General features: G+C 37.7%; 1 long non-coding RNA gene across 1 annotated transcript; it reads left to right on the top strand.

Annotated features, from left to right (window-relative positions):
* The first annotated feature begins 327 nt into the window (after nucleotides 1-327).
* LOC140005787 (uncharacterized) lies at nucleotides 328-3,416 on the top strand. Its single transcript, XR_011813357.1, has 2 exons — nucleotides 328-394; nucleotides 3,229-3,416. It is a non-coding gene; the product is annotated as an uncharacterized lncRNA (long non-coding RNA).
* The last annotated feature ends 17,106 nt before the right edge of the window (nucleotides 3,417-20,522 follow it).

Genomic DNA, 20,522 nt, shown 5'->3' with positions numbered 1-20,522 from the left:
TCGCTTCTCCCAAGGGCGAACCCTAGGGTATCGGCGGGACGCCTGCCTAACTCGCGCCAGGGCTCAAAACACAAAACTAACAAAATTATATTAAACCAAAAGAGAACTATTTATAATAGATACAACCGCCAAAAATTCTATGTACATCTTCAAAAGTATCGAGTCAAACCACTTTAATACATTATAATAACAACCATCAGAAGGTAGACCCTAAGGAGGGTTCTTATACAAACCACCAAAACAAAAACAAACATCCTAACTATCCGACAATTACAAACAAACCTAACTATATCCTTTCTGGGTGATTTCTTATTTTTTGTAGCAATTGAAGTTGTTGACATAGGCTTAGGGTCTTCCTCGGATATTCTCATTGAATTGCATTTTTCACTTTGAGGTACTTTACAGGCACTCTCCCTCAGTCCTTTTTCTTTTGTTTAGTAATCATGAGTACACTTTACTAGAATTTTTGCTTTGCGAATGACCTACAAAAATGTACTGCTGTTCACCAGTACTAATGTTTATTTAAATTATAAGCATTGAGTTGTCATCTGATGATAACGCTGATTTAATAGTACATCATGTTCATATTTGTTTTACTTTTAGCACATGCACCTGATTGTGATCAATTTGAATGATAAAATTTGTGTTTCATTACTTTGGAGTTTCTTTGTTGCTGTTTGCGATGATTAGTTTCCCCAATTTAGTTATTGTGCCTTCATTAAAATAATCTTGGATGCATATATCTTTATCTTAGGATACAAGACAGAAAACATGGCTACGAGTTGGATGATTAAAAACTACCTAGATCCCAAATATTTAGATGGAGTTGGATGTCAATTAAAACTTTTTACTGCCTCATTAATCTAAGGCTGTTTATGCCAATAAATGATTCATTGAAAAGGAAGGATAAAAAAATCATGAAAATTTTCCTTATGAAACTAAGGTGGCTATTTAATTTTGTTGTTTGTTTTGATTTATTTGAGTATCAATTTACAAGAATGAATAGGTAGTCTTTGTGTATCCCTTTCTTTATAGATGAATACAATAAAGACTATTTGTATTCGCCTTGTGTTTTTAATTTCATTCTCAGCTATGAAATTAGTCATGTACTGTTAGATTATAACAGATTTGTCCCTAGTCAATCAGATTGAGATACGAATGCCACTTTGGTTAGTAGCATCCCTAGAGATTCTGTTGTGAATAAGATTCTGCAGCATGATTCTAATGCGATACTTGCCAAGTTTGCTACCTTGCTGTCATAAACATGTAAAATTGCCAGATAATCAGGAAACATGCTAATTCGGTTGCTTTAGATTAGGGGATTTGTCTGGTTCTAATGACTTTATTAGCCTATTGTAATCTCTCAGGTTTCTAGAGTACTTGAGAAAATGAGCGAGTGTGGACTTTAATTGTATCAAAAAGTTTGCTATCCAACATCACTATTATTCCCTTTTTTTGGTGGTGTGAAAGACTTGGCATTATCATTGTTAATTATCACTTTTAAGTTTCATTTCCTTATGATATTCTAGGAAAAGTTGTCTTATGTGTTTTTTTTGTAATGTTAAATGACGTATTGAGACTGATAGAATAGAGCATTTCCTTAAAGATGCAACGGAATGATCTTTTGACCAGGATTTTTGTAAGAAGCTGGCATGGCTTTTCAAGCAAGCTAGGAACTTTTTGTGCCTTTTAATTGTTGGAGAAGATCAATTTGATGAATTTCTTATTGGATGATTACTCCTTCCTTTGACATGCTAAAATTGCTACCATTCTAAAGGTCATGCTAGAAAACCTGTTGTAAAGTGGATTGAGGTACTCTTGCTCTGCCTTCTTTCTAGATAGGCTAGTGGTCAAGTTGATCATTTTTTACGTGAATATTAACAATACTTATGTTACTGGATGCATATTTAGGTCGATAATTAACAATGCTTTTGCTTTTGTGTGGAACTATATACAACCAGTATTTGTGCATGCATCAACCCCAAACCATTTTTCCAAAGATTTTAAGCACGATTTTATGGTTAATATGTTTATTTCACATGCAAGTGCTTTCCTACTAGCATAGTCTCTCAAAAAGTCACATTTAGATCTGGTTGGCATGATAAGAGGACAAATTTCTTGGCTACAAGTTGATGAACTAAAAATTTTTTGTCTTGTAAGATGCAACTTTTACAAGTTGTTATATTTAATTAACTCATAGATTTTAACAATGTGAAACATATAATAAATAAATTCTAAAAAATGTGAGATAGCTTTAAAGCTGATAACTTGTGTTCCACTCCTTTGTTCCAAATGGATGTCCTAGCTAGAGTCGACTCTACCTTAAAATGAACTTAGATAACAATAATGTTTGAAACTTAAATAAGAAGTGGGAAACACATGGATTGCATTATGAATTGAATTTAATAAATGGAGAAGGTTGGGTAACAAGTAGTCAATGGTAAAATTGAGAAAATCGTTACCACTCTTTTTCTTATTGCATGGCATTAATTGCAAAGTTAGACATCAATTTATCGTGAGCAGGGAGTAAGTTGGGATCTTAGTATATCCACAGAATCTTTATATTGTATAAGATCAAGTTTCCTAAACCTTCACAAGTCCAGCTGGGTACCCTTTCCTTGACTAACTTTTATGTATAGAACTCAGGTATGTAGAAATTTATCAGGAATAGAGGTGTTTGAGGACACTTTCTGATTTGATTGTATTTATTGATTGTCTTGTTTGTAAAGTCCTAGGAAGGCCTTGTTCCTTCAACAGCATGTTTTCTCTATCCTGTCATGAAAAGTATGTACAACCATTTGCTAGCTATGATTTCTTGCATATCTCTGCTTGTAGTTGGTTTTCTATTACTGTTTTGAGTGTGTGTAAAATGATATCCGATAATTTACTATTCGAGTTAGAGATAATATTCAGTCAAAAAATTCTTTGTTAGCTTTTGGCTCCATTACTTTGTTAGGAAGACATGTTAAGCCACTCCGTGAAAAGCTAGTAATATTTTTGTTTGGCCTTGAGTAGTTTGTTAAAAAGGTATTGACCTCACTAATACTTAACTAGCTAACTTCTAAGCTAATTTGGGATATTGTCCTTATGTTAATTTTCTGCCTTATTTGTTCTTGTCTTGATTAAGATTCTAATCGTGATTGAGTTTTGTTGTAGGTAAATATAAGATAGTTTATTGTTTTGCTCAAGCTACTTGTTACCTACTAATTATTATACTACTTTATGCAGACTTGTATTGCTTGTTCAAACTCTTTTGGCCTCTAATCCACAGCTACTAATTGATTGAAGAACAATGAAGACAAAGTTGTGTTTTGCTCTTGAAGTGTTTCGGCAGTAGCTGCTAGCTAAGTTTAGGACTTAGATTTATTTTTGTAAAGCTGTAGCAGGATGTTGAACTTAAGTATGATATTTTGGCATTTCGAATGTAATGGATGTCTTCTATTTTTAATTAGCAGGCTTTGTTGTTATTTTTCTCAATTCGTAAATTGAATTGTTAGATTGATTAATTCCAGTATAATTTTCTTTATCAAACTACACGGTTATAGTATATTGTTACTAATTAGACTTCTCCACTGACAATGAAATGTTGTCACTAATTAGTATCTCTAAACTTAAAGACTACAGTGATGACAAAAAGTTGTCAATATCACGTCTATTTTAGTGACAAGCGTGAACCAAAGTTGTTAGTAATTAGTCAATACAAGCAACAATCATCAAGAAGTTTCAGTGACAATGTTACTGTGGCCATCCCTGACAAGATATAAAGTCATCACTATATTTGTACTTTTTATTGACGAAGTGAGTTGTCAGTAAAGAATGCTATTTACTGACGATATATAAAGTTGTCACTGTACATCTTTATCGACGGACATTCACTGACGACTCTGTGGCGACTTAAATGTTGTCAGTAATTGTCATCAGTGACGACTTTTACTTTTTTGTGACAAGAGCTGGTTGTCATTGATGACCTTTTTTCTTGTAGTGAGCTCATGGCTGTTTGAATCTTGTGATCTCTTTGTGGTTCAGTTGATATGCCATATGCACGTTCACACTAAGTTTCCTACTCTTTGCTGCATTTTTTTTAAACAACTGCACTTGTGAGTTTGTTGAGAAAAAGTAAATGCTTTTACGAGCATAAGCTGAAGTTTCTTGCAATTATTTTCAGTTGTCGAAGTTGGTAGATTTTGTTTGAGTCTCTTCACACACGAACACATTTAGGTGAATAGCCAAATGTTATTTTGCTGAAGTTCAAACCATCAGAAAAGTTGCAGCAAAAGCTACGACAAAGCTGTTTTTTTTTGTGGTTGTTGAACGGTTAGGGCCATTGCTCTGTAGTTTAGGAAATGTTCAGTCCGAGTTTTCTAGAAAAATGGAGTCTTGCTTCAATTTGTTCTTCAAATTTGTGAGAGTATCCTGTTGATTCTCATAAGCTATTGTTCTTTTGCTGGCCTTTTTCATTTCGTGGGTGCCTTTTGTTTCACATTTTCCTTTGACTTACCTGTGGGATGCTGAGATCAATCATGTCCAGAATGCATGCCACGGAAGTTAACTGATTTGCATGACTGAATTGTTTGGCAATGAACCCATGATGTTGGAAGAAAGCTTCATGCCTTTTTGTTTTCTTTCTTTGCTGTTTCTCCCCATAATAGTCCACTAACTGGATTCTGTCACCTATTTAATCTTGTACTTGAAAAAAAAAAAGAGATTAAATGATTGATGATGAGCTCGTGTGTTTTGATCTAAAACTATAGATGTTTTGATATGAATTTTGTGCGAGTTGGAGCTGCAAAATTCCAGCAGAAATGGTAGAAGGAAAACAAGTTCAGCTTTTGCCGAAAGTTTTGGTTTGCATGCATGAAAATCTTTCAAAAAATTGCATTTCAACCCCACATGTTTTTCCTCATTCTACCTTGGCCCAATTAATTGACCAATTTGATCAATTGTATCCCCTTAATTTGCCTTTTTTCTGTAATATGCTTCAACATATTTCGTTGGACAGATATTAATGGAACTTTAGAATGAAATAATGAAAGTTTAATAATTTTGAAGAATTTATAGTTTTGATTTCCATTTGATTAATATTTTAGCTAATTTTGTCGTTAATCCAAATAAATTGATTTCCATCCGTCTTTTATGAAGTTTTAGCGTGTGATTTTTGATAGGTCTCATCTTAAGTCCTTAAATTTTAGTATTTAATTTAAACTTTTAAAACTTTTTACTTAGGACCTTGTTTGCTTTAATTTCTTACACCTGAACGGTTTATTTTATGTGAATACCTTAAGTGATTCCATTTTGTGTTTAAATTTTCATTTCATGTTTAGTTTTCATTTCATTAATTGTTAATTAAAGTGATGTCTTGACCCTTTTTATTATTTTTGAGGGTAAATAAGTAAATTTGTTTTATTAGGGCCCCAACTCAAGGGAGGTACACTCTATCCCCTATTTCTAATTTATTTGACCCTATGTGCACTTATGTGAATTTATGTGTTTAATTGCATGCCTTTTGAATATTTTATTTCATTTCTTTATATGCTTTATTTATTCCAATTTTTTAATATTTATTTTAGTTTAATTTTAATCATTTAAAAGGCATTTAAATGCCAAGTTGTAATAGTTAGGTTTATTTTATTTCATTATTTTCATTTTCTCCATTAGATTGTAGTTAGGGCTCCCCCTTTATGTAATAGTTAGGGCTTTATTTGCTTCATTCGTTTTTGTGTGTTTTGCATGCTTACGTGCTAGGTGTTACCGCTTTCTTAGGATCTTGCATCTAGATATCATGATTATGTGTTATGTGTTTATGTGATATTATGTGTTTATTTATTTTTTATTAGTTTTACATGATTAATTAGTTATAAATCAATGTGTGACGTCACCACACTAGTCCAACGCTAGTTGTGGTCCATTTTTCGAATCCACACTAGTCCAACACTAGTTGTGGCCTTTTGTTCCGACTTTTCTCACTAGTCCAATGCTAGTGAGAATTCATAGACATGAGTTAATCCAACGCTAGACCCTTAGGAGCCCTTCGCGCGTTAGGTCATGATTGTATGATAAAATCACTTCATCTCATGCATATTTTTCTACTTTTAGGGTTTTTATCATTTTTGCATGACACTTTCCTTATATCCCTTATCCCATGTTCCCCTTATATATATAGTCCTTATCCTGTATTTCCCCTTATATGTATATATTTTACCCCTTTGTGTGAAAACATGACATTTGACTTACATTTCATATAAGCATTAGAACTAGGTTAGTACATTTGCTTGATCAGACTAGCAACAATCCCTTGAGTATGGGATATGGACGAATTGGCTTTCTAACCTTAGCACACTCATATTCCCTCTACGAAAGGGAAAATTGAGTTACGAACATTAGTTCCCCGTACCCGTTATGATGCATCCCTTTAGGACATGTATATTTGTATATTATTATTTTACTTTTCTTTTCTTAAAGTCTCATATTTTTGCATTATTCGTGACCTCTTCAAAGAGTCCCTATTGGGCATCACAATTAATGTGATTAGCACCTATTAAGCTTTGAAGAGATATTTTGACCCCCCGAAACTCTCTTAGGTCTAGGGTTTGCATTCATATAGTACATCCAAATGTAATAAATCTTTAGGTTAAAATAAGAAAATCTTTGACTAAATCACACAACTAGCCTAGGCTAGGTCGAAAGGGTGTCTCGAATTTTTATCCTTGCCTTCCCTTTCTTCAAATGTGACTCTCGAACCTTTTTCTTTGATATACGTAGACTTGGAGTCGTTTGAAAAGGGGTTTTCTATTTTTTCTTAAAAAAATATTTTAGGTGACTTGGTACACCTTAACTCAATACCAAGTGGCGATTCCGATTTTTTATTCAAAAACCCTTTTTAAACTATAATTTGGGCCAAAATTGTCGCACTATTTAAACCCCATTTTAGGCCCTTTTCATTTTCTTTATTTATTTTTCTTTAAAATCAAACTCTCATTTTTCACTCAAAATAAACCAAAATTCCATTTTTTATAAACTCGTTATTTTATTTTATTTTAAAAATGGGGCGCGACAGCTGGCGACTCCACTGGGGAACTTAGAGGGTCCGAGCATTTGATTTAGTCAATCTTTTTCTTCTTTTAATCTTCTTATATATCACATTTGGAGGTGTTAGGTTGCATTCTTCTTTTCCTTTTCCTTTTTTCTTGTTTAGGATTTTTTCATTTGTACGCGTGCGTAATCACCCCTCGCACACCGCGTATCTGATAAATGGATGGTTTTTTTATTTATTTGCTTTTTTTACTTGTACCGCGCTTGCATCTTGGAGGGGTGTAGTCACCCTAGAACCTTCACCCGCTTTAAATGGTATTCAATCCTTTCCTTCGATAGGGGCACTTCATACGTGCATACATTTTATTTTATATCCCTCATTTCTTTTTACTTTTAGTGGTTGTCATACCACTCTTCCCTTATTAGGATTAGATCGATCCACTTGGACATGTGGCCATAGCAAGACGTGCACGTAGCAATGTCCGAGGAATCACCCGAACCACCGACTCTTGGGCATTGGGATTGATGACCCTTCGCCTTTGGTCTGAAGGTTTGGGAGCTTGAAAACCTTATTGAGTCTAGGTGCATTAGTGAGCCCCAACCTCATGCATCCATGATTAGATTACCTAGGTTAGAGTCGACCATACCCAACTAGGAACACTAGGCATGAAGGGAGGGATCCCACCCCTTTTTCTTTAATTTTCTTTTTACTTTTTGTATCATCTAATTGCCTAACGTGTTATGTGTTACATGTTATCTGACATTTCCTTGTTTTCTCATCTTTTGCATTCACAAACAATATGAAATAAGAGTTCTAGCATGATACTCTTTTAGAATCTACCCTTTTAGATAGGCTATTGCATGTTTAAATTCCAATGAATTGCATTTATAGTTTGAAAATTGAACATCTTTCTAGACCCACCCTGGCATACAAAGGGTTTCTTAGGTCATATTTTCATATTTAAAATTGCTTTAATAAAATTGGCATCATGTATAAACCTTAGAAGGAATGCCATTTAGGGAATCCCACGACAGGAATAAGCCAACCCTATATTCCCATGGGTATTTAACCCTATTTTGGGATTTACACGTTTAAATTTGTGTTTGACCAGAAAAGTGGGACCTGTAGGTAAGGTATTTGACACCAACTTTTTGTTTCTAGATGGAACGCCCTCGACGAGTCCAACAGATGTTAGTAGCGTCGATTGAGGTACAAAAATGGCCCACGTTGCTTTCACCTAGTGAAATTAACCAAGTAGCCTCTCGATTAGAACCAATTGGGGATTTCAAGGATATTAAGTCAGGTGGCTATTTGGTAGAAGCCTTGGTGCATCTATGGGACCCTATTTGTTCCACATTTAGACTAGGTAAAAAGGAAATGACCATAACAATTGAGGAGGTTGCTGGACTTCTTAATTTGCTGATTCAAGGAACTGCTGTGATATTTCCGTTCGCATCTAACAAAGCCGAATTTTGTCATTTCACCTGGTTAAAGGAATCCGCAATACAAGGGTTGGACCAAAGTATAGAGGTGAAGTTTTTATTTGATCGATTTGCATTAAGGGATGGTTTTGAGAGGCACCTAGGGGATTTCTCATTTACTTCCAAGGAGATGTGGGAACGAAAGAGGGTTTGGGTGTATGGATTGGTTATGGCTGGAACCTATCTTTTTCCTAGGAAAGATAAAAAGATAGCCTTTAAGCTCACTAAAGTCATGTATGACCTGTTTCTAGGAATAAAAGATAGGCAATGTTCTATTATTCCGACTATTTTAGCCGATATCTTCGTAGCCTGCACTACTTGTCAGAGAGGTGGAAAGTTCTTTTATGGTTCTAGCTTGATCTTACACGTATGGGCTATGGAGAACTTCATGAGATGATCGTCTATTCCTGAGAGTCTACCAATGTCTGGGTACAATTGGATAATCACACATCACAAGAGAGTTAATGGAGATAGTCTGCCGTGTAACGCATCCGAGGTCATGGATTTCTTGAAGAATTTGACCGATCAAGACATCAGATGGGTATTGGATTGGACCAATTGTGTCAAACCTGTCCTTCGCACCAAGGCATCCGAGTTCGTTCCGTTATTGGGTACTCAGGGTATCATGGCATACAATCCGAAGAGGTTTCTCCGACAATTAGGTCGTGTTCAAGAAGTGCCACATACAATTGATCTAACCGAGTTTATCATCGTTTTCGACAAAGAGATATGTCCGAAGGAAATTCCGATGAAGATCCCTATTATTGAGGCCTGGGGAGCATTGTCCGATGATGAACACATCAAGTACAATCCGGAGCTCAAACAAAAGGGTATAGTCATACCGCAATATGAAGATTGGCTTAAAGGTTGGGGTATACAAGAACCACAAGAGGAAACATCCGAGGAGGTCAAGAGATTGAGGGCTATTATCGAAGACAAAGATCGAGAAAATTTGCAACTAAAGGAGTCCGTCAAAACTCATTAAGAGATAGCTGAGAAACACAAGGAGGCCTGTGAAAAGATGCAAGAAAAACATCGGGAACTGAAAAGGAAATGCGAAGAACTGTATGATGAAGCTGAACGTATGAGAAACCCTTATGCCAGAGAATCTAAGGATGCTGTAATAGATAGGTTAAAGAGGTTCAATGATTTTGTACGAAACCGTCTCCAAGGGATGTTGTAAATGATGTTTATGAATGAAAGTTTGATATGTTGAAATGACTTCTCTTTTGTGTAAAGTGGTGGTCAAAAGCAGGTTTAGTAAACGGGTCCCACTTTGAAGGTGTTGCATCATACTAGGCCTACCCTTGGCACAAAAAGGGTTCCCCAATAGGACATGCATCCGAATTGTTCTAATTTTTACTAACCCCTATCTTTTTCTTTTTCTTTTTTTCTTTCTTTTAACGACAGTCAATCGAGATGGGCATCTAATAAGGGTTTTCCTACATTCTCAGGTAGTAATTGTAAATATAGCTACCCGAAGAAGCCCCATTATCACCCGATCACGTAGTCGAGCTTCAAGAGATAGTGTAAACAAGAGTACCCATCCAGAATTATCTGATAGGCCCGCAACGACATCACCAACTGACTTGGCGAATCTGGAAGCTCAGCTGAGCGAAGTTCTAAATCGATTTAATGAGCTAAGCATTGAAATGATGGCCCAACGGCGCTTCATCGATCAATTGGTCGCCGGTGGTGCTAGCGGTGAACAACATGAGCCCTTACCCCCTGGCCAACCTGAATCTCAACCAATACTCCTATCCTATATTCAAACTGCTGTTACTTCACAAGTTATAAATCCACCTGAAGAAGCCTTTACCTATCCCCCTCATGGTCCACCACCTGCTTATGCACCTAACATCCAAATTAACCCTCCTCATGCCCAAATTCCCCAGAATTATCCGCCAATTACTATGAGCATGCCATTCGAACCTCAGGGACCACATTATTACTCCACCGCTGAACGATTCACCCTAGATACCGCCGCCCAAAGGAAAGCTGAAACTGGGGAGTCATCTGCGCCGGTGGATAAGAATTTGTTAAAGAGATTGGATCGGTTTGAGAAGGTCATAAGGAAAGCCAAGGTTTGAGCAAACAAGGAGGTCTGGACTACAACAAGCTGTGCCTATTTCCGGATATGCAATTGCCAATGGGTTTCAAAGCGCCCAAATTTAGCAAGTACGACAGAACGGCGATTCCGAAACACACCTTCAGATGTTTGCAAACAAACTAGGGAAGCTGATAGATGATGAGAATCTAACTGTGCGCTTATTTCCCGAAAGTCTAGAAGGCGACGCGCTGGATTGGTATTCCAATTTGAAGCCTGAGGATATGAGGTCTTGGATGGATTTGTCAATCGCTTTTGTGAGGCAGTACGAATACAATTGCGAGCTCGCTCCAACGAGGACCACATTGGAGGGGACTAAGAGGAAACCATCGGAGGACCACAAGATGTATGCGAAGAGATGGAGGAAATTGGCCGCCAAGGTGGAGCCTCCCATGACTGAAAATGAGATTGTTCGCACGTTCATCAAAACTCATGACCCGCTCTATTTTGAGGAGATTTTTCGTATGATTAGGTGTTCCTTTGCAGAGATTGTCAATAAATTGGAAGAATATGACGAGTTTGTGAGAGTAAGAAAAATTGTTAATGTTTCAGCTTTAAAGTCGCAGTTGGAAGTTATGCAAGGCCAAAGCAGCAGTAGTAAGAAGTCCCAGTTTAAGAAGAAAGACGAGGAAGCTTTCTTTGTCTGGAACCAAGGCTCTTCTTCCAGGCCTAGATACCAACAGAATCCCGCCTACTTACCCCGTTACTCATACCAACCACGCCCTTGACCTGTTTACAATACTACTATCAACCATCCCCGTCCTTGACCAAATTACCCAAACATACCGCCAACGCCATTTCACATTTTCCCACCAAACTTTTAAATTAGACCTCGCTTTCCTTATAACCCAAGACCTATTCCACCCCCTAACCTAAACTACCAATACTAGCAAACCAGTGATACCCAAAATCCAACCCCATACCGTACTTTCACCAATCTAGGTCGGCCTGTTGAACAATTATATGAGCAATTGAAAGCTGCTGGGAAAATTGGTACAATACCTCCGAAAACCTATCCTAAAGGGTTTCCCATAGGTTACGATCCTCAGTCGTTTTGTGCCTACCATTCGGGAGCCCCTGGACATTCAACTACCAATTGTTGGGCACTTAAGCATAAAATTCAGGACATGATCGAGGCCAGAGACATAGTTCTGAGAAAGAGGGATGAACAAGGTCCAAATGTTAACAAAAATGCTCTTCCTACGCACAAGGATACTGTGGGAGCTATTGCTGTAGATGAGGAGGTCGAGGAACCTACACAATTCATTGTAGATGAAGTTGAGATAATGGGAGTCATCAGAGAACCGTTCATACTGGAGGAGGAAGCTTATGAAGTCAAGGAAAATACTGATCTGTTTATTCTGAAAATGATACCTTTCGAATGTGAGCCTTCAGAACTTGTGGTACTTGAATTGCCTGAGCAAGCACCTGTTCTTAATCTACAAGAGGTCCCATGGAATTATAGCGAGCCTACACTGTTAATTGGAGGAGAAAAATTGCCCAAGAAGGAAGTGGATGCCATTACTAGATCTGGAAGAATCATAGGGGAACCCGCGGTCGATGAATCCTCAAAAGAAAAAGAAAATGCCGTTCCAATAAAACCAACTGTAACTGATGAAGAGGCATTCAATTTCCTTAAGATGCTGAAGAAAAGTAAGTATAAGGTGGTCGAGCAATTGGACAAAATGCCTGCTCAAATTTTCATATTGAATTTGCTCTTAACCTCGGAACTTCACAAGGAGGCTCTGCTCAAGGTGTTAAATGAGGCTCAAGTGCCTAAGAACATTCCTGTGGATAAATTCACTCATGTAGTCGAGCATTTTTGGTTTCAAATCAAATTTCTTTTTCTGATGAAGATTTGACTTCGGAGGGGATTGGGCATAACAAAGCGTTGTACATCTCAGTCCGTTGTAATGGGAAGTTATTGCCGAGAGTCTTGATAGACAATGGATCTGCTCTTAATATCTGTTCTTGGAACACTTTGGTTAGGTTGAGACTTCAGGAAGCTAAACCTCGGCCGTCTTCCACTGTGGTGAGAGGGTTTTATGGCGCAAAAAGGAAATCAATGGGAGAAGTGGATTTAGTGCTGGAAATCGGACTTGCCCAGTTTCAAGTTATATGCCAAGTCGTGGACTTCTTGAGTGTTTATAATATTCTTCTCGGACGGCCTTGGATTCATACTTCAGGCGTTGTACCGTCTTCACTCCATCAAATGTTAAGATTTGTGGTGAATGGCCAATTGATCACGATATTTGCTAAGGAAGATTGCACTATGATCGTCAATCCTGCATTGGAAGAGGAAAGTGATAGGAAAACTCTGGTTTCTCCTCACCACGTGGCTGATATTGTCTCAGTAGGTTAGGGATCTAAAGACAAGGCAATGAATTTACTCGAAGCCAGTGTTATGATGGCTAAAGAACTGATTCGAGGAGGATATGAGAAAGGCAAGGGCCTCGGGCGTAACCTACAAGGGGTTTTGGAACCAATAGAGTTTCAAGGAAAGAAAGACACCTTCGGATTAGGGTTTCAACCTACTGCCAAGGATAAGAAAGAAATGATGAATCGCAAGAGGGCAGAGAAGGAAGGGAGGCAACTTATCATGAGCATCCCACCATTGTACTGTACTTTTCCTTATCCATCGGAAGTAATTAGATCTGGAGTGGACCCGATCAAAGAAGTGGATGTTGGATTGTTTGAGCTATTTGTGGGGGTTGCTTCTGAGGGGGAGCCGTTGGAGGACCCAGAATTTCCAGAGATGCCTATTGAAGCAATGAAAAATTGGACCAGTGATCTCCTTCCCTCTCGAAGGGAATTTCGGTAAATCTTGGGGATTGCCTTTGGTCGACATGAGAGAAATCATTCGCATTACTTATCTTTTGTCTTTCAGATTGTAAATAGTTTTTAATCAAATATTTTCCAACGCAAGTCTTATGTTAAATCTTTTGTTAAGTAGCATGTCATGATGTTATCCTTTACTTTGAATTTCAATGAAATGCATAGTGTTTATTTTCCGAATTTATTTACTTACTCATTGTTGTATCTATTTCATTCTTTTCAGATGGCTAAAAATAAAATGCATTGACCCTTTGGATATCACTATTCTGGAATTTGATGATTTTAATCTCAATATCTCTCACGAATTTGAAATTTTGGAATCAGAAATTCAAGACGAGAGCGATAACGAGGAAGAATCTGACTCTTTATTAAAGAATCTTGAACAATATGAAGAGAAATCCAAATCGAACTTAGAAGAAACAGAAGTTGTTAATATTGGCACTGAGATTGAGGTTAAGGAGATAAAAATTAGCATTCATTTAAATAAGAAACAAAGAAAAGAGATGATTGAGTTTTTGACCCTGTTTCAAGATGTGTTTGCCTGGTCCTATGATGATATGCCTGAAATTTCAACAGACATAGTGGTCCATCGATTACCGACTGATCAAAATTTTCCACCAGTGAAGCAAAAACCTCGCAAGTTTAAGCCAGATATGAGCCTCAAAATCAAGGAGCAGATCGAGAAGCAGCTCAATGCAAGAATCATTATGGTGTCTCATTATCCCATTTGGCTTTCAAATCTGGTACCTGTTTCGAAGAAAAGTGGAGAAGTACGAGTCTGTGTTGATTATAGGGATCTTAATAAGGCCAGCCCGAAAGATGATTTTCCGTTGCCGAACATTCATATCCTTCTAGACAATACCGCAGGACTTGAGATCGAATCATTTGCTGACTGTTTTGCTGGGTATCACCAGATCTTAATGGCAGAGGAAGATAGGGAGAAAACTGCTTTTATCACGCCATGGGGGACGTTTTGTTACCGAGTAATGCCATTCGGATTGAAAAATGCCGGCGCCATTTATCAAAGGACCATGACCACCCTGTTCCACGATATGATTCATAAGGATGGAGGTTTATGTGGATGACATCATTATCAAATCCAAGAGAGCAGAGGATCATTTGATTGACTTGGAAAGGTTATTTCAAAGATTGAGAAGATATAGTTTGAAATTAAATCCTGCGAAGTGTGCATTCGGGACCCCTGCCGGAAAGTTATTGGGATTCATTGACAGTAAGAAGGGTATCGAGATAGATCCGACAAAGATTAAAGCCATTCGTGAAATGCCAGTACCAAAAACACAAAAGGATGTGAAGAGTTTCTTAGGGAAGATTAACTTTATTGGAAGGTTCATCGCCCAGTTGACCCACACATGTGAGCCTTTGTTTAAATTATTGAAGAAAAATGTACCATTGCATTGGAGTGAAGAATGCCAGCAGGCGTTTGATAAGATCAAGGACTATTTGTTGCACCCTCCAGTCTTAGTGCCACCCAAACCCGGTCGACCTCTGATCATGTATCTATCAGTGTTGGATGAAGCTATGGGATACGTATTGGGACAACACGACGAGTCGGGGAAGAAAGAACACGCCATCTATTACCTCAACAAGAAATTCACTACGTATGAGGCCAACTATTCTTTTCTTGAGAGGAGTTGCTGTGCTTTGGCTTGGGCCACTCAAAAGTTGAGGCATTACTTGCTTAGTCATACTACCTACCTTATTTCCCGCTCCAACCCTTTGAAATATTTGTTAGGAAAACTTATGCCGACAGGACGTATGGCAAAATGGCAGATGGTTCTTTCAGAATTCGACATTATTTTCACTACGCAAAAGGCAATCAAGGGTCAGGCTGTAGCGGATCATTTGGCTGAAAATCCACTGGATGATGATTATCAGCCACTTCATACTTATTTTTCAGATGAGGAGGTCCTATTCGTTGGTACAGCGGAAGACATGAATGAAAAATGTTCTGAATGGAGGCTATTCTTTGATGGTGCGTCAAATTCCTTCGGGGCCGATATTGGAGCTATTCTAGTATCGCCTGAAGGGAAACATTATCCTGGTTCCGCTAAACTACGATTTCCATGTACTAATAACATGGCCAAATATGAGACTTACATTTTTGGACAAAAAATGGCATTGGAAATGGAGATCAATGATTTAATAGTATTCAGTGATTCCGATTTGCTCATACATCAAACGCTCAAGGAGTGGATCACTCGGGATTCAAAGATCCTGCCCTATCATTGCAGTTTACTGGAGTTAGCAAATAAATTTAGGAGTTTGGAGTTCCGGCATATTCCACGTGTCAGAAATGTCTTTGCCGATGCTTTGGCCACTTTATTTTCAATTATTCAACATCCAGACGAGTTGGTAATCGAACCTATCCAAATTTATCTACAAGAAAAACCTGCTCATTGCCTAGTTGTGGAAAAATCTCCCGATGGCCGTCTCTGGTACAGCGATATCAAGGAATTTCTTAAAACTGGATCCTATCCTCCAGGGGCCGATACGACTGCTAAGAGCTTCTTGCGCAGATTATCTTCCAAATTATTCTTAAATGGAGAGGTGGTATACAAAAGGACGTCAGATTTGGGCCTTCTGAGGTGTGTTGATGAAGATGAAGCAAAATACCTGATGAAAGAATTACATAGTGGTGTGTGTGGATCACATATGAATGGCCATTTATTAGCAAAGAAGGTTATGAGGACCGGATATTTTTGGCTTATTATGGAGCATGATTGTGTAGTTTTTGTTAGGAAATGCATCAAATGTCAATTGCATGGAGATGTTATGCGCACTCCCCCTACAGAATTACACAGTATGACTGCTCCCTGGCCATGTTCAATGTGGGGTATGGACGTGATTGGAGCCATTGACCCTCCCACTTCAAACAGGCATCGATTTATTCTGGTGGCAATTGAATACTTTACTAAATGGGTTGAAGCTGAATCTTACAAGCATGTGACTAAGAAGGTGGTGACGGACTTTCTAAGGAAGCATATCATTTGTCGTTTTGGAGTGCCAGAGACATTAATCACTGACAATGTCAAGAATCTCAACAATGATATGGTGGACGGATTGTGTGAACAGTTCAAAATCAAACATCGGAACTCCTCTATTTATAGACCACAGATGAATGGAACTGTGGAGGCCGCGAATAAGAACTTGAAGAAAATAATTCAAAAAATGACTGAAAGACACCGTGATTGGCACAAGAAGCTCCCTTATGTGTTAATGGCATATAGAACTGCTATTCGGACCTCTATTGGGGCAACTCCCTACAATCTCATGTATGGAATGGAAGCAATGTTGCCAGCTGAGGTCGAAATCCCTTCTTTACGCATTTTAATGGAGGCCAAACTGAATGAGGCTGATTGGATTAAACAACGTCATGAGCAGTTGTCTTTAATCGATGAGAAGAGGTTAAATGCCATTTGTCATGGTCAATATTATCAAAAGAGGATAGCCCGTGCTTACAATAAGAAGGTCAGACCACGGATATTCACAGAAGGAGATAAAGTGTTGAAACACATTTTGCTAGTACAAGAGGAAGCTAAGGGGAAGTTTGCACCAAATTGGCAAGGCCCATTTATTGTCCAGAAATTTTTGCCCGGTGGAGCACTCGTTCTCATAGAAATGGATGGGCAAGTGTTCCCCCAACCGATCAATTCAAATATGTGTAAGAAATTTTTCATATGATAAATGAAATTTTCCTTTTAGGGTTAATGTAAAGAATGGAATAAAAAGTCAGGCCTTCTTCCTTTTCAATTAAAACATTCTATCCCTAGTTATCCCTTTTTGAGCCTTCAAAATTAATTATTTCGTTTGACAACCCCTGAGGATCGCAAACCCCACACTGGGGCAAGTTTTGAGTTGAAAAGGTTGAAAGAAAAAAAAAAGGAAAAAAGAGGTTTCAAAAGGTAAAAGTGATAGAAGAACAAAATGAAGAGAAAATTAAAGAAAAAAATCTCGATTGAGAATAAACTAGGGCAATTATTAGTAGGGTTAATTTGAACATGCGACCTCAGGAATCTAAACATTCATAAATCCGCCTTCGAACCTTAACCTTTTCCTTAACACCCTACTAGACCCCATTACAAAAATCAAAAGTCCTGACTTCTGTTCTTTATATTGCCTTTTTAGGACAATTTCTAATCAAATGGCACATGATGTCAAAAACACATTCACCTATTTTGCAAGGGAAGAATTGTTATACTGATGCCATTATTTCTTAAAACACATTTTTGAATTAATATGGGCGGTAGACAAGATTTGTTACTAGGTGAAAACTCGCAAGGGCACCTTTGAAAAAAAGAAAAGAAAGAAAAAGAAAAGAAAAGAAAAGAAAAATGAAAAATGAAAAATGAAAAAGAAAAGAAAAATAAAATAAAAGGGCGGGGGCAACCTTAGTGAAAACCTGAAAGGGCATTGAAGTAGGGTTTTATAAGGAAAAGTGAGTTTGGATCCGAAGAGCTGGTGACTTAGTTCATTGGAATTTCTCCTCAAATTGTGGTTCTGTTGTCAAGCATTGAACTCCAGAGGGATGATATCCAAAGGGTCAAACGTAGCATTTTGTTCGAGAACCAAAGTGCTCGATTTGTCAAACACAAGCTTTTGAATTTGAGTATACAAGTTTATTTATGTGAAATGATTTTTCGTTCAATAAAAGTAGATGGTTGTGTTTATATTATTAGAATTTTCATCATTATGTGCAATTAGAATATTTTTCATGTGTTTCATGGTCACATTTGTTTCTTTCGTTTTATCAAACGGCAATCCTTATGATTTATCGAAAATAAATGGATACTAAATGACATGTTGATTTAAGTATGAGAAATTATGGAAGCTTGATATTGTTCGCAGGGTAAGGTTGAAGTACTTGCTACGTCAAATAAGAAGTCCAAATACTCATATTTACACATTTCTTGAAGAAGGAGTTGATCGGATGGTGGCGGCATTATCTATCATTATTTCTTTTCTTGCAGGTCCAACAGTCCAATAGCATTACACTGGGACAATTTTTTTTAGAAGGAATCGTTTGTCTCTCTTTTCGAAATTCTACAAAAAGTTTTGTACAAATTTTCCCAAGTGACAGCAGGCTCAGGTATTCATCCCACTGACTAAGTGACAGCAGGCTCGAGTATTTATCCCACTCACCAAATGAAGGCAGGCTCAGGTATTCATCCCACTGACCAAGTGAAAGGCAGGCTCAGGTATTCATCCCACTGACCAAGTGAGATCAGGTTCGGGTATTCATCCCACTGATCAAGTGAAGGCAGTTTCGGGTTTTCATCCCACTGATCTTATATGTTCCAACTCACAATAGAATAACTGTAGGTAAGTATTTGGTGTATACGTCTTTGTCTCGAGTTTCTTCGAAATTCAGACAAAGAGAGACAAGCTGTAGACACCAAATTTTTTTTAACTTATTTTTATTTTTATTGATAATTATTATCTATTTATTACTTCATTATTTGTTAAATTAAAAAAAAAGGAGAAAGCAAGCTCACGCATGCGTGAGCTACACATACACATGATCCAAGCTCTTTCTCCGTATCATATCAGAAACCAGAATCATGCGCGAGAGTACAGAAAGAAATGGTAGCTGCATTTTTCAGCTTTCATCATCGATTTCTTATTCATTTTTTGGCTCCGTTGGATTGCTTTAGTACAGGCCATTTGGCTTCCATCCAGAAATCCTAAATTCTTGTCTGCCAAGAATCATCAAATGGCTCTAAAATGAGATGAAACAAGGAACTTCATCCCATCGTCCAGCCAAGGGTTAGGGGGGGTTTAAAAGGAAAATGTAGCGAGGGTCTAGAAAAGAGAACAGAGACTGTGAAGGCGGAAGATATAGAAAAGAACCGAGAGAGTTGAGAGAGCAGAAAACTGAGAAAACTGAGAACAAAACTGAGCAGAAAAAAAAAAGCTTCAGTGAATAGGGAACCACCGTGAGATAGAAAGAGTGAAAGACGAGAGCAAAAGGGAGAAGAACTAAGGTCAGTAGCAAGGGAGAGGAACACCATTGGAGGAGGTTGAAGGGAAGAAACAGCATTGGAAAGGCATAGCTTTGGCCATCAACGTTGGTTTGCTGCTAACTTCTTTTTTCTTCGGTAAAAGCTCGTGCCTTTCTCTATCTTTTCGTCTTAATATCGAGAGGTCATTTCTGGGTTTTGTGAGATGAGTTTCAATCAATTTCTAAGTGCCCAAAGTTTGTGAATATATCCTCCATTATCACGTGGCTTGTTGTTTGCTTTCCTGATGATTTTGGTTTGTGTTTTTACAATCCCAAAGCTGTGACCTTTGCTGTTTACTTGCATTTTAGCCATGTTAGAACTTGGAGTCTGTTTGGTGCTAGTTCGATTCTTAGATTTGGTTTCAATGATGGGATTTAGTAATAAAATGCTTGCTGTGAAAAGAAAAATGACCTTAGCATGGGCTTATGGTATGACATTTCATGGTTGCATGAACCTTTGTTTCTCTTTTGTTTGGCTGTTTTTTGGTTGTTGATTGAATTACCATGACCATGGTCGTTTAGTTAGGGAAATGTCCAGTCAAAGTGTTAGAGAAATGAAGCTTTGTTTAAACTTGCTCATGGAATTTGTGGGTTTTTTGTTTGGCTGAAGTTAAGATCGCAAAGGCTGCAACAAGCATGAAACTCTCGGCTTGTTGCAGCAAATGTTGATAAACTATTTTTTGGGATGGCTGAGATTTCGGTTTGGCATGATTTTTTTGTTGTTTGGGTCTGTTTGTTGTTGGGTAGTTCAGCTATTGTGTGTGGTTGAAGTTCTGGCTTGTTGTAGCAGTACGTGCGGACAGCATTTGTTCCTTTTGGTTTGCTGAAATTGTGGCTCGGTTGACATGTTTTCTTTTGCTTGTTGTTTGATTGGAATGTCATGAACAATATCTGCTATTAAAGCCGCATTTAGAGAAGTTGTTAGCTTTGAAATTAAGGGAACATGAATCATGCGTTTTGTATTTGCCAAGTCTTGATGAGGTGAGGTTGTCTTCTTGAAAAATCTATGTTGAAGTTTTGGAGGTTTGTTTAGAGAGTTGGGTTGGATTT

Source organism: Coffea arabica, chromosome 4e (genome assembly GCF_036785885.1).
Source record: "Coffea arabica cultivar ET-39 chromosome 4e, Coffea Arabica ET-39 HiFi, whole genome shotgun sequence".
NCBI lineage: Eukaryota > Viridiplantae > Streptophyta > Magnoliopsida > Gentianales > Rubiaceae > Coffea > Coffea arabica.
Note: the sequence above shows the minus strand (reverse complement) of the source record. Positions and strands in the feature narration are given on the sequence as shown.